Source organism: Talpa europaea, assembly GCF_964194135.1.
Source record: "Talpa europaea genome assembly, chromosome: 3".
In the NCBI taxonomy this organism is placed as follows: domain Eukaryota; kingdom Metazoa; phylum Chordata; class Mammalia; order Eulipotyphla; family Talpidae; genus Talpa; species Talpa europaea.
The window spans coordinates 24,758,645-24,773,979 of NC_140069.1; positions in this window are offsets into that span (position 1 = coordinate 24,758,645).

The window sequence follows — 15,335 nt, forward strand, 5'->3', positions numbered from 1 at the left end:
CTGTTAAGAGATGGTATCTCATTGTGGCTTTGATTTGTATTTTGCTGATAGTTGGTGGTGAGGATTTTTTTCATGTGCCTGTTGGCCATCTGCTTGTGTTGTTGGAGAAGTATCAATTTATCTCTTCTGCCCGTTTTTTTGATTGAGTTCATTGTTTTCTTGTTGGGTTGTAAGAGTATTTTGTAAATTTTGGATATCAGCCGCTTGTCAGATATATGATGTGTAAATATTTTCTCCCACTCGGTGGGGCGTCTTTTTGTTTGAATGGTAGTTTCTTTTGCTGTGCAGTAAATTTTTTAATTTGATGTAGTCCCATTTGTTTATTTTGCTTTTGTTTTCCTTGCAGTTGCAGTATCAAATATGCTTTTGGGAGATCTGTTCTAATTCTCTAGTTGCATGGAGAACAGAAGTCAAAACAGACTTTGCTTCTAATCCATGATCAATAACTGAGACTTAGCATCATCTACCATATTGTTGCTACCATTTTTGGGGCCCATCTTAGCTCAAGGCTCTTTGCCTACATGATCCTACTTTATCCTCACAATAATTCTAAGATATAGATTTTATTATTGTCTTTTTTTTTTTTAATGAGGAAACAAAGGCACAGAAAAGGCAAGTTGTCTGCAATAAATCATGGTAGATACTAAGTGTCATAGGGAGATTAGAGACCAGGCTAACTGACTTTGTGTCTTCCCACTTATCATGCCATAATGCCTCTGCTGAATCTTAAGAAACTAAAAACCACATTCGAAAAGATACAGCAGTCCAAACTAGACAGCCTCCTCCTTGAAAGGTAAAAGAAATCATAGCAGCCCTCGAGCAAAGAAAGCCAGAGTTCTAAAAGAAATTGCATATATTTTGCCTCTCTCATATCTGTTACTTGAGTTTGTGTTTTACAGTAGCCTGTCCTCTATTTGTTACAGGACAGGGAGAGGTGCACCCCAAAACCCCCAAACCTACCCCTCTAACTAGGTTCTGCCATCCATTGCATCAAGACAAAATATACTCTAGGGTGTAAGACCTTCAATGGAAAAGAACTTTAATAAAATTACAGTGCAATACAGAAAAGGAGAAGAATACAGTTTCCAAATCAAGCACCCAAAGTTACCCATCCCCTCTTGGGTAAATGCCCAACCAAACAGGGTTGGCCCAAAGCAGGGCCTCTGAGGCCCCAAAGCCTGCCACAAGTCTAAGACACCTTCTGATTGGCACCCATAAGAAAGGGGCAGAAACAGACAAGTCTGGAAAGAAAAGAGCAAAATAAAATCAAAATCAATGCTGCTATTGTTAACCTCCCCACGGGTCTCTCACCCACATCTGTTTCAACCAGTTCAGAACCAAGAAGTAAGTGCAGTTTCTTCACATGTCTCTCTGCTCCACGTTCCTCCCTCAGGTCTCCTTCTGGCTCTCAATCCTGCTTCCTTCCTTCCCCAATCTCCTTTCCAGCTTCTTTGCCTTTTCCCTGCTCAGCTCCACCCCCCCTTGGGTGGGGCAGGGAACCCGGAAACTTCTCATTTCCCAGGACCACTCTATTACATAATCTCAGAAGCAATCACAAGCGCTTATCTTAGATCTGTCCTGAAAGTAAGAAAGTCGTGAGAATAACAGCTCACATCAACCACGTGACAGCTGAGATGCACTAGGTCACTCATATTGCCTCCTTTATCCTTCCAGCAACCTCATGAGGCTAGCATTTTAGAATCCCTGTTTACAGATGGAGATGCAGAGAAAACAAATTCATGGAAAGGTTAATAATGCCTAAGTCAATTAGCTAGTAAGTAAAGAACAGATTCAAATCTAAGCTACTTGATTCCAGATCCTTCAATCTTATGCTTCCTTAAGAAGTTTCTGAGAGGGTCTCCCCTGGTGGCGCAGCGGTTGAGGGTTGAGCGTTGGGCTGAGAGTTTGCCCTCAGCCTCTGTAGCGTGGTTTGTTCTGCAGCACCGGTTCGTTCCCCCGCCGCCAGTGAGGGTCCCACAAAAAAAAAAAAAAAAAGAAGAAGTTTCTGAGGCCCATGCAAGCAACATATTAAATGACACTTATTTTGTTTTCAGCAGAGGTTCCAAATACCCTCTGGACACTGTTTTGCCACATACGCCACCTTCAGCTCTGGACTACATAAATACACTAAGAAGGCCTCCCTGGTGGCGCAAGGGGTTAAGCACAGCACTGTGAAGCTATCCACAGTTTCTGCAGCACAAGTTCGATTCCCGGCCAGGGAACAACCCACATGGCACAGCCAGACCTCTCCTGTCTCGCCTGCTGCTCCCCTCAGCAGTGTGTTTCTGTCAGTCTGCCTGTTCTGTTCCCTGCTCTGTCTCTGGTGAATCCTTTCACCACCTGCACCTCTGGCCTGCACCCCAGGTCTTGTATGCGTAAATAAATAAATCTTTAAAAAAAAAACTACACTAAGAAATCTCCCGGGGGATGCAGAAGCAGGTGGTAAGCTTAGGTCACTTTGGACTGGGTCATTTTGTTGGGGGGAAAGGATGCCATGAACAAACTCCACAAACACAGGTTTTATGGACCCCACCCCCATTCCAGACCAAAGAGATCCAAGACACCAAGAACTACAAATCCCATAACATCATCATCATGGAAGGGAGGATTGCTGGGAGCTAAGGGTGGAGTTAAGCGGCCAGGATTGGTATGTAACCAGGTATGGGGGCCGCGGGGGTGGAGGGTCTCTTGGTTTTTCACCTGCTCTCAGTGTGCTACTGGGGATTCCAGAGGAATCTATTTCATTCAGCGGAACTGGTAGGACGCATCCACAAATTCATTTCTTTCTCTTCTCCCTGACTTATTCATTTCTTCATTTCCCCTTCTTTTGTAAATAAACCCTTTAGTAACCTTTTTGTGTGAGCCTGCAGTTGAGTACCATTGTAAGTCCCTTATGAGCGCATGGGTGAGGACCCACAGTCAGGCAACCCATTTCATATGGGGTGCCCTGTAGCAGTTTAACTTCCCTTTGAGTTACCCATTCATGCAGAGGGCAACAGCACCTCTGCCCCTTCCCACTTTAAGCCAAGTGAGGGGACTTGAAAAGGACCATTTAGGAAGTGAGACCCAAATCTTTGGAGTTTAAAGAATATAGGGACCAGAACCTCACTTAGACCTGGAATGAGGAGAGTCTGGGATTGGCCTAAGGAAACTTTGGGAACCTAGTCCAGAGTGATGGGGTTCCCCAAGGGGTTTTCTGACAAGCCCTCAATGGCCCAAAGCAGTAATCTGCAGAATAGCCCACATTACAACACCAGCGCTGCATAGTAAGAGAGTGTGAACTTTGGAGAAAGTCAGTTTAGGGCTCAATTCTAGTTTTTCACTAGATTTTGTGATTGCATGGAGGCTATTTACTTTCTGAAACTTAAGGTCTTCATTTGGATTTTTTGTCTATTTCATTCACTGCCACCCCCTTCCCCCCTTAGCCTAGAACACTGCATGGTAAAAGGAGGATGCTCAATAAATATTTATTAAATGAATTAATTCTTCTATAAAGTGACAATAACATACTTATTTCACACTGGATTTGGAGGATTAGGGGAGATAATACATTGAATATGGCCAGATAACTCATTGGCATATTAATTTCGGTCTTATTCTTGATTCTCTGGGAAATTCCAAGAAATAAAAAGCTGATTTTTTTCTCCTCCAGCTCTCATGTCCTGGCCTAAAAGGCCCTTGGACTTCCTGAGCACAGAGGAAAGAACTTCAGTTGCACGAAGTGCCCTGAAGGCAACCCACACCCAGGCCCACTTGGGAGACTCCTAGGAGCAGAGAACTTTGGAGAAGAGAAGGGGGTGGGGGCAGGGCCTGTGAGGAAGAAGGGTGTGCCTGCCTCAGGCGGCATGGGGAGGGGAATGCTGGTCCCAAAGAGGACTGTAGGCCTAATGCAGGTGTCTAATAGATGGGTGGTGTCTAATAGATTTACCCGCAAGCATCCCAAGACTGGGAGGTCTAGGCAGTGGCCCAGGGACGGAACTGACAGGGAACAAAGTAAACATCTTAATAAAAATGGACTGTGACCAGAGCTCCCATCTAGCCATCTGTATTGTGCAAATGCTGAAGAAACTTATTCCTCTCCAGCAAGGATTGAAACTGAATTTCTCACCAACCTTGGCTGGTCTGGGTCAACCCAGGCATGATCTGATTTAATAAAAACAAATGATTTTGATTGCACAGGAGTTTTACAGACTTTAATATAGGTCTTGTGCATGTTCTGTTCCTAATAGCTAATGCCCAGCACTTAGCAGAAGTTTAATAGATGTTAGTTTCCTCTTCTTACTGACCAGAAAATTCAGTAATGGCCAAGTTTGTTGATCTTGGAGATGAGGGAAGAAGTCTCCCACTCAAAATAGGAGGCTCATGTTGCAAAAAAAAAAAAAAAAAGATCCTTCTTTGTTTTGCAACATGAGCCAAGTTCTTGGACCTTATCTCTGCTCCTTGCCTCTCCATTTCCATAGCCCCTATCCAGCTGGATGCTCCCCGCAACAGCCCAAGGCACTGTATTTTTTCTTTTAGGAATTTTATTTGTTTGTGAGGTGACATTGGTTTACAACATTGTATGTTATTCAAAGACATAGGTCCACACCTGCTCAGATGTTTGTCATCACACCCCCAAACCACCAAGTTACCCACAGTCCTTCACTGTTGTCCATTGTGCCCCCTCCATTCTGTTTCCACCCCCCCCCAGCCTCCGTTCTACAGTCAGATTTCTAGGGTTTACTATTGCTTTGATTTTGTCTGACCCTTTGCTTTATTTCTCTATATTCCACATATAAATGAAACCATCTGTTATTTGTCTTTCTCTTGACTCCCTTTCAGTTCCATCTGTGTTCTCAAATGGCAAGAGTTCATCTTTCTCTATTTATAGCTGAGTCGTATTCCATATATACACACATATACTACATTTTTCTAATCCACTCCTCTGTTTTTGGGCACTTAGATTGTTTCCATATCTTGTTTCCACATAACTTGGCTATGGTAAATAGTGCTGCAATGAGTATAGGAGCGCTTCCCTTCCAATGAGTGTTTTTGCATTCTTCAGATAGATGGCTAGGAGTAGACTTGTTGGTCATATGGTAGATTTGTTTTTAACATTTTGAGAATCCTCCATACTGTTTAACAAGAGGAGCGGACCAGTCTGCGATACCACCAATAGCATACGAGTGTTCTTTTTTGTCCACATCCTTGTCAACATTTGTTATTCCTGTTCTTATTGATAAGGGGCATTCTCAGAGGCATGCCATGATATCTTATTGTGGTTTTGATTTGCATTTCCAAGATGATAATTGATGATGAGCTTTTTTGTGCGTGCCTGTTGGCTATCTGTGTGTCTTCTTTGGGGTTGTTTACTTAGATCATCTGCCCATTTTTTAATGGGTTATTTGTTTTCTTTTGCTGAGTTGTGTGAGTTCTTTGTAGATCTTGGATATCAGCCCTTTGTAGATGTATGATGTGGAAACATTTTCTCCTGTTCAAAGGGTGTCTTTTTGTTTTACTGCTTGTTTTGTTTACTGTAGTTACTGTCTTTTTATTCCTTATACAGTAGGCCACTGTCTACCTCTCTGCTCTTTCCTTATGTTCATTTTCCTGTGTGGAATCTTTCTCCTTCTTTCATTTCTGTAAATCATGCTTATCCTTCATTGACCACCTCTTATCTTCATTCCTTTATAAGGTTTCTATACCTGTCAAAAATAGTGCTTACACTTAATAGAAATTCCATTAATTCAGACATGTTTCCTGCTCAAGTATTCATTCATTCATTCATTTAGCAAGCATTTTTTCAAGTGCCTGCTATACTTCAAGCTTCATGAAAATCAAAATTGTTTGCCTATATATTCACTATTTTATTTCTAATGCCTATTATGGTGGATTATTTTTAGTATATGTTGATAAATACTTGTTGAATGAATAAATGCTAGGGATATAGCTAGACATAGACAGTAAAAAATATGATTCTTGTTATTAATTATGGTGCTGTCCAACTAGTGATAACAATCAAAAATTTTTCTTCTCCATGACTCATAAATGATAATATTCCCCAAGATTCTGTGTTAGGTGACTTTTCTCTTTCTACACCCACTTCAGTGGCAATGCCATGAATAGATTGAAATCAGAGATACCATTTTCAGACCAAGGCTTAAGATCACTAACTATTCTCCCAAGATACAGAAAGGAAGAAAGAAGAACCATGGACAGAGAGATCAGTCGGGGTTGCACTTTTTTTGCCACTTAAGCATTCAATTCATGCTGGTAAAGGAAAAGGAGTTATGATATGAGATTATTGTGTGGACAGGAAAAGAAGATTGTTTTGGTATCCTGAGCCATACAATCTGGCCAAAAGAGGACAAGACTTCCATTAGAAATTGCAGTAGCATAACAAGACCAACCTGAGTAGGTATTTCCTGTGTATTAACAACCATTCTGATATTATTATTCCCACTCTAGAGGAAAAAAACCGAAGTACAGAAAGGTCCAGTAACACATGCCCAGCATTTATGGGGTCTGTAAACAACTGGGTTGGCCCCAGTTGAAGCCAAGTGAAGGGTTTTAAACACTATGTCATATTGTCCCTGTGTTGTAGAGCAACCCCGATACAAAACGGGGTGCCTGACTGTGGGTCCTCACCTGCGCGCTTAAAAGGACTTATCAATGCTCTACTGCAGGCACACGTGAAAGGTTAATAAAAGGTTTATTTAAAAGGGAAGGGGAAATGAGGAAATGTACAGCTCAGGGAGAAAAGTGGGAGACAAAGTTTTAGATGAGTCCTACCCGATCCGCTGATCAGGAATCCCAAAATTGCGCTCTCAGAGTTGGCCGCCAGCCAGGAGCGGTGAAGCCAGGAGGCGAGCGATCCAGAGCCAGAGAGAGCCCAAGGCCCACGTGTTTGGTTTTTATATCCAACTTGGCTACCCAACTCCACCCTCAGGTCCCAGCCACCCTCCCTTGGTGGTGATGGGATTTGTCTTTCCCAGAGTCTTGATGGCTTTAGTCTGGAGTGGGGGTGGGGTCCACAAAGCCTGTATGGGATTAACTCAGGACATCATTTCCCCCTAACACCTGCAAATATGAAATTATATTTGCCTGAAAGAGTAAAACCTTCAGGCATAGGATTATCCCATATATGCATGATCAAGACAGTCATGAGAAATAAATAAGATATTTCTAGTCTTGACTTCCTGCGTAAGATCCAGACTATGTTTTTATTTGGGTTCTAAAGAATTTCACCAAATTGCTCCACCAACACATTAAACTCAAAATATCTAAAAATGAAAGCTTTGCCTTGCCTTTTATTCCAGAATTTATCCCTTTTATATAGAGAATTTTCTCTAGTCCTGTTAATATTATCCCTACTTTTTCATTCATTATTCATTTCATTTCAGCAGCCTATCTGGAAATATTAATATTTGCTTTGATTCCTTCCTTTCCTGTTTATTGCCATGTCCTGTAGATTTGACTTCAGTAATGTCTTTAATATATCACCCCTCAATTCAATTGCTACAGCTTCAGCCTTAGCTTCCATCCTTCCCTGAATAATATCTATTAGTCTCCCAACTGTTTATCCTTCACCACTATCTGTCAAATATCCAAAAACCCTTTAAAGTAGTAGTCTACTTTATAATATAATTATAATCACACATTAACCTATTAAAAGAAAACCATTCCATGACACACTTCACCCTTTCCCTAAATTGTGTACCAAATTACATGCGCAATCCCTTACATGCCATCCATCTCCAAAACACTCACAAGTCTTTTTTTTCAACTGATTCAACCCCACACCCTTCCCAAATGGCTTTGAATGTATTTGTTACCTCCATGCTTTCACTCAAATATTACCAAGTGCGGGGCCTCCCTGGTGGCGCAAGGGGTTAAGCATCAGCATCGTGAAGCAATTCATAGCCACCACAGCAAGAGTTTGATCCCCGGCCAGGGAGGTGACCCACATGGCACAGCAGACCTCTTCTGACTTGCCTACTGTATTTCAGTAGATCTGCCTATTCTGCTCCCCACTCTATCTCTGGTGAATCCTCTCACACCAGCCCCAACCCTGCCACACACTTCTGGCCTGTACCTCTGTTCTTGTATGCATAAATAAATAAATCTTTAAAAAAAATATATTACCAAGTGCTCTTCTAAACAATGAAGTCTCCCTCATCCTTCAAGGCTCAAATGTAAGGACCTCCCCCTGAATTCTTCCCAATGCTCCCTACGTGACCTGAGATCCCCTAACATTTCTCATCCTTGACAGCTCTTTTCTTCTAAACTGCACACTGTCCTCTGCCTTGCTCCTTCTCAAACATACTATACCCTGACACCAAACTAATTTTAAAATTGTAAACCAACCCTGTCCAAATTCTGCATGCACACATGCCTACACACACATACACACACACAGGCATCTCTAGTTTTGTGTCTGCCTTTGATTTCACTTTTAGGGGGTGCAGGATCACTAGAGGGAAGGGGTGGCAGGGGGAGTGCATTTCTCCAGACAGACCAGTAAAGGTTCTTGCTCTACTGACAATCAAGTAAATCATGTTTGTGCCTCAGTTTCAAAAGTATTTACCAATCTACCCTGTATGCAATCATTATATTTATGTCACATCTATGTCCAGAGAATTCAATAATCTCCCTCATCTTCCATTCAATTCACATTGGCAGTCTAGTCCTGTCTTCGAGCACTTTCTGGAGCACTTCATGCTATGCTGTTCCCAATTCCATGCTTTCCTTCGAGACATCCTCTGGAAATCTGCTGGTATTTCTATTTAAATCATCCTTGTTTTGGTCAACCAAAGAATATGGGAACTCCTACTCCTTGGAACCCCTGTCACTTTGTCTGCACCACTAAAAAGACACAAACCATAGACTACTTTGTATCTTAGTTTTGTGATAAAGTTATTATTCCACTACAGGTTGGAAGCTCCTATGTTAAACAACCAGGCTATCCTCTTTCTTGATGTCATGATTAATGTAAAGGTCAGCCTGGCTAGGTTATGGCTGCCAAGCTGCTAGATCTCATACTAGTCTACACGTTACTATGAAGATATTTTGTGGATGTGACTAACATTTACAATCAGCAGATATTAAGTAAATCAGATTGCCCTTCACACTGTGAGTAGGCCTTATCCAACCATGTGAAGGTCTTTCTTAGGGATCCTGAAACTCAGGCTTCCCAGGGAAGAAGGAATTCTGCATAAAGATTATAACAGAGAAATCCTACCAGAATTTCCAGCTTTTAGGTCTGCTCATTGGATATTGCACTCAACTGAAACATCAACTCTTACCTAATTTTCCAATCTCCTTGTCTGTCCTACAGATTTTGAAATTGCTGGTAACTAGTCATGAGCCAGTTACTTAAGATCTCTCTCTCTCTCTCTCTCTCTCTCTCTCTCTCTCTCTCTCTCTCTCTCTCTCGCTCTCTCTCTCTCTCTTTCTCTCTCTCTCTCTTTCTCACTCTCTCTCTCTCCCCCTATTGGTTTAGTTTCCTATATTTTTCAGAATATTTATATATATATAGATATGTATTCTGAATACATATATTCTGTTTCTCTGGCCAACACCCATCTTGTATCACGTGATTATATCCATATTTAATTTTGCTTTAAAACCAACCCATCAGTCCCTATTTCCAATCATTTCAGCCATGTACTTCTTTTCACAATAGAAGGCCCCTCCCCCGTTCCTCAGCCATGGGGTAAGTCAAGAACTCCAGTGAGCTGGAAAATTGTGCCAGTCTTTTGAAAAAATCCCTTTCTTTGCATCACGACTCTACCAAAAACAAGTACCCTTAACCAGAGCCTGTGGCAGTTCTGAGCAGTCCCTGTCTCCTCTGGTCTTGCTTTGGTTACAAGGAACTTAACCGCTATAACAGTATTTCCTTAGGTGCATAGACAGGCTGGAGAAGCATATCACCTCCAGTCTTAGACTCACCAGTCTGACAAAACACTCCCCACACCCTTGTTGGTCTGGGCTTCCAAGCCATAATCTGTTATTGACAGTTCTTTTTTTTTTTTTTTTAAGATTCATTTATTTATGCATACAAGAACTGGGGTATAGGCCAGAGCTATGTGTGTGGAGGCAGGAGCGGGGCGGGGAGGGGGTGGGTTGTGGTGCGAGGATTCACCAGAGGCAGAGTGGGGAATAGAATAGACAGACTGACTGAAAAGACACTGCTGAGGGGAGCAGCAGGCAAGATAGGAGAGGTCTGCTGTGCCATGTGGGCAGCATCCTGGCTGGCTGGGGATCGAACTCTTGCTTGAGGATAGCTTCACAGTGCTGTGCTTAACCCCTTATGCCACCAGGAGGCCCTTGTTGGCAGCTCTTTAAGTTTACACACACACACATACACACACACACACACAGAGTCCATGCCTGTAAGGTGTTCTAGCATAAGCCATGCCCTGAAGTCCTGTGTCATTCTAATAATGGCACCAGCTTAGGCTACTATTGGAGACTGCCCTCCTCTCTAATGTGTGTCTTTTCCTGAGGCCTTCACTTTTAAACAGCCATGCTTAATCATGATCACTTCAATATATCAAACAGGTTATAGAATATTGAACTGCAAATGCAAAGGGTTAAGTTCCCATCCTCCAAGCACCCTCCTTGTTGCCTGTCTAATTTGCTCTCTGTAACTAAACTCACCACCAAAACTGGTCCTTTTCACAACAAAGGAGTGCTCTAAAATAAATGAACATTTCCACCTTAAGATAACATTCCCATCTTATTCTACCAATGACTCATTAAGGGAAGGTTTTTCTACTTTTCAAATTGTCTTGTCTCATTGACCATGCATCTCTCCTTGGGTAAGTCTTTTGAAATAAATTTCCAGTGAATTAATGAATGAATTTTCTTAAGATCCAAACAGTCTATCTTTTCTTCTCATGCTAGGCCTAAGGAATTTCTCCTACAGCCGAGTACTATATTTTGTGGTATTTACATTTAATACAAGTACATGGCAATCTCACATTTAGCCCGTAGATGTGGGGTGTACAGGGTTCAAGTTCTTTTGAAACTCCTGCCAGGGTATCTGTACTTAATTTGGTAAGCAATGGGGAGCCATTGAAACTAAGCACTTAATTTCAAAGTAAAAAAAAAGACTAATTCTCTGCTTTATCAAAAGTACAATTTAGCATAGTGTATAAGAGGATCTTTTGAAGCAAGATAGAACTCTGTTAATTTTTTTCCCCTTATAAATGCCGCTGGTAAGCTTTCATGCCTGCAAGGGAAGATCAGAGTTTCCATAAACTCCTATAGAAAATAGTTCTAGATTGGAAAATTTCAAATACTTGTTTATACAAATCACATTTCAAAAAGAGAGAACATTTGCATACTCGAGGTGAAAGCAAGCCCATGGAGCTATGCCTCATGCCCAGTTTTATAAAGTAATTATTTCTACATTTTTGAACTGGCACCACCTTCAAAATATGTCAGCTTAAACTGCACAATAGACATAGGTATTAATTAGCCAGGCTAATTATTCAGACTTGTTTGGACTAATCAAGCGATGAAACAGCTTCAATCTGTTGGATTTTTCTCGAGCAACTAACAGTAAAACATGAACTTGTTATGACTAGTAAATTGCACAAACACAATTTGCAACTGAGAAAGAGATTCTGCATTCCCTGAACGCAGGTCCTTGCTCACAGCCCACCTGAGGCTCTAAAGGTACTTTCTCCTTACAGCAGAAAATCAATACAGCCCTGGAGGAGAAGATGAACAGTTAAAACGTCCTCTTCACATGGGTGAGTAAACATCACCTCCAGCGGGGATGGCGCAGCACAGGACTGCAGACTGCAAGGCAGACTCCAAACAAAAACCGTCCCCAGCAAAGTGGCCAGGGGAAGGCTCAGCCCCAAAGTTGGCACCGCAGAGACCTCTGCCTCCTACAATTTCATTTCTGTGCGATGGGGATCAGTGTGTGCCTGCAAAATTGCATAATTTGCCATTTACCCAACTGTTATTCCAGCAACCCTATTCTTTACACGCTGATTTGCTTGCCTGCCTAATAAGTCCACAGAAGGGGAGGGAAGGAGTGAGGAAGAGGCCAAGTTTTCACCATCACAGTGTGTTCTTGGCCTCCCCTTCATCTCTAACTACCTGCCCCTCCCACAGTTAGAGGAAATCATAGGCCTCAAAGCTTCAGTGAATAGGAGCTTTGCGCGGAGCCCTCTTTACACAGCTTTCACCAATTTCAGGGAAAGATCTATGCTTTTCATGTCCTTTGAGTCCTAACCTGGTTATGTCTCCTACTCCTCAGGTCTAAAACAAAGCTTCCTTGCCTCTTGGCTTCTCCCTTCCTGCTCTTATATTTTTTCTCTGTATTGTTCTGGTATTTCTGGCTTCTCCCCACATTGAGTCAGATCTGAGAAAGCTTCTAACGTCATCACTAAATACTAAAGGTAGGCAGGCTCTGACAGCTTTTCGCAGCCCACATCCTCAGGCTAGTATTTTTCCGCTACAATGATGATAAAAGATAAGACATTGTTCAAATGTTCCTTTGCTGGGAACCATCGAAAAGCAAGGCTTTGAAAATACAAAACATTCCTAGTTCCCAGGGACAAAATTCACATCTTCCTTTGTGTCACCATGAGGCTCTTCAACACCCTGTAGAAGGGAGCCCTAATTACTCATGGCACTCCAGAGGAGCTGTGAGAAGCACGAAAGGGAACTGGTGCATAATGATGAGGGACTGGGGAGCCCAGCCTGGGTGAAGAAGGTGTCAAAACAAACAGTTACTGCCTCTTCCCCTGAATTCCCGGGGCCCTGCTCAGAGGGAATCTGTTACTTTTATTCAACTGATCTTTTTCACTATTCATTAAAGCATAATGTAAAACAATTTCTTAGCTATTAATCGCTCCTAAAATTAATCTGTTTGCCTATGTGCATATATCAATAAAAGAAAATGCACATGTATACTTGGATTTACACCACAGGCATGTTTTTGAAAAAATGGATGAATTAGTCTTTATAAAGCAAATCAAAGCCCTTGTGTGTTTTTGTAAATTTTTTTTTAAAGATTTATTTATTTATGTGTGTAAGAATTTGGGTACAGACCAGAGGTGTGTGTGTGGGGGGGGTGAGAGGATTCACCAGAAACAGAGTGGGGAGCAGAAAGGGTGGATCTGCTGAAATGCACTCCTGAGGGGAGCAGTGGGTGAGTTAGGAGAGGTCTGTTGCGCCATGTGTGTAGCTCCCTGCCCAGGGATTGAACTCGTGCTGCAGTGGCTGCCAATAGCTTCACTGTGCTGCTACTTAACCCCTTGCACCAACAGGGAGGCCCACCTTGTGGTTTTTTTTTTTTGTTTTTTTTTTTATGAGCTATCCCATAGACATCTTATGAGATATCTGCTTAAAAAACACATATTTCTAACATATGATTTTTCTCATCTTGTATTAGGAACATAATTTTCTAATTTTTAAATGATCATAGTGGTGTATATCTTTTTTCTTTTTTAAAGATTTATTTATTTATGCATATAAGACCTGGGGTACAGGCCAGAGGTGCGGTGTCGGGGGTGAGAGGATTAACCAGAGACAGGGAAACAGAACTGGCAGACTGACTGAAACACACTGCTGAGGGGAGCAGAGGGTGAGACAGGAGAGGTCTTCTGTGCCATGTGGGTTGCTCCCTGGCCTGGCCAGGGATCAAACTCATGCTGCAGTGGCTGCAGATTGCTTCATTGTGCTGCATCTCCCCAAGTCTGGATATTTCATGTTTCACACAAATGGAATTATCCGATACATGATATGATCTTTTGTGTCTGCTTTCAGTCTCAGCAACACTTCTGAGTACAAATCACCTCCAGGCAATTGCTCTGAGATCCAGCTTCCATTTCCATCTTCTCTTCCCACCCCAGGTGCTCACCCATGCTGTTTGCATTCGATTCCTTGTGAAATTGCTGCTCCAGGATGCCAGCTCCCGTGGAGCTCCTCAGGGGTCCCTGCCACCAGCCCCTGGGCCCCCTCCTCTCAGATTTGGCTTCAGCTGCCCAGGAAGGTGGAAGAGCAGCAAATCATCCTCAAACTTTTCCAAGGTTTTCATATTTTAACATAAAAGAACTGAGAGGCGCTTTTCCCCTTCTTGACAAATTTAAGTGATAATTAGCTGGTAGCAGAAAATCTCCCCTGAATGTCACAACATGCTTGCACTTAGCAGAACCACCCCTGGATCCACACCATAGATCAACTTCAAGCAGAATGTTTGCTTGTGATCCAAAGAGCTGCCCAGCTCCCCTCTTCCAGACGTCCATTCACACGCGCAGCCCACTTACCGCACCAACATTTCCATTTGGTTAACAAGAGCAACATAAGAAAGAGCAAACTGTGAAGCACCCAGGACAGTGTTGGACCCCTGGCACAAAGCTCGAGCTTCAATGCTGCCATTTATTTCCATGACCATGAGCAAGTCACGGAGCAACCCGAACCTTGGTTTGAAAAGGTCATTTTATTTTGTTTTTAATTTATTCTTATCCTTACATCATTGTTCATTTCTGTACAATATTTCATTTCTCCCCTCAGGTGCAGTCTCCTCACTTCTCCCACTGTAGCATCCATGATCCATCACCTAGTCCCTGTGCTCTTCCCTTCCCTGACTGGATTTCATCCCTCTCTCTCCCTCCCCCTCCAACCCCATTCCCCATGTATGCCTCAGATCTATGGTCAACTGCAAGTTTAGTCTTTTAAGGAAGGTCATTTTATTTTATTTTATTTTATTTTTTTTATAGAGGCATGCTTTATTTGTTTGCTGGTTTGTTTGTTTGTTTTGTTTATACATGCACTGGGTACAGTCAGAAGCGCGGGAGGGTGAGAGAATTCACCAGAGCCAGAGCGGGGAGCAGAGCAGGCAGAAGGACCGGAGTACACTGCTGAGGGGAGCAGCAGGTGGCAGGAGAGGTCTGCGCGCCATGTGGGACCCTCCTCCGGTGGCCGGGGAGCAGCCGGGGATCGAACCGGCCACGGGCAGCTTCGCAACCCAGCGCTCAACCGCTGCGCCACCGGGGAGACCCAAGGAAGGTCATTTTAATTGGTGGTTTTCCTCACCAGGTTTTTGCCAAGATCAAAGCCAAGAAAGCAGTCACATTCTCTTTTTCTTTTTTTAAAGATTTATTTATTCATTCATACGAGAACTGGGGTACAGGTCAGATGTGCAGGAGGGTGAGAGGATTCACCAGAGACAGAGCGGGGAACAGAACAGGCAGACTGACTGAAATACATTGCTGAAGGGGGCAGCGGGCGAGTCAGGAGAGGTCTGCTGCACCATGTGGGTTTCTCCCTGGTCGGGGATTGAACTCGTGCTTCAGTGGCTGCGGATAGCTTCATAGGTTGCGTCTTAACCC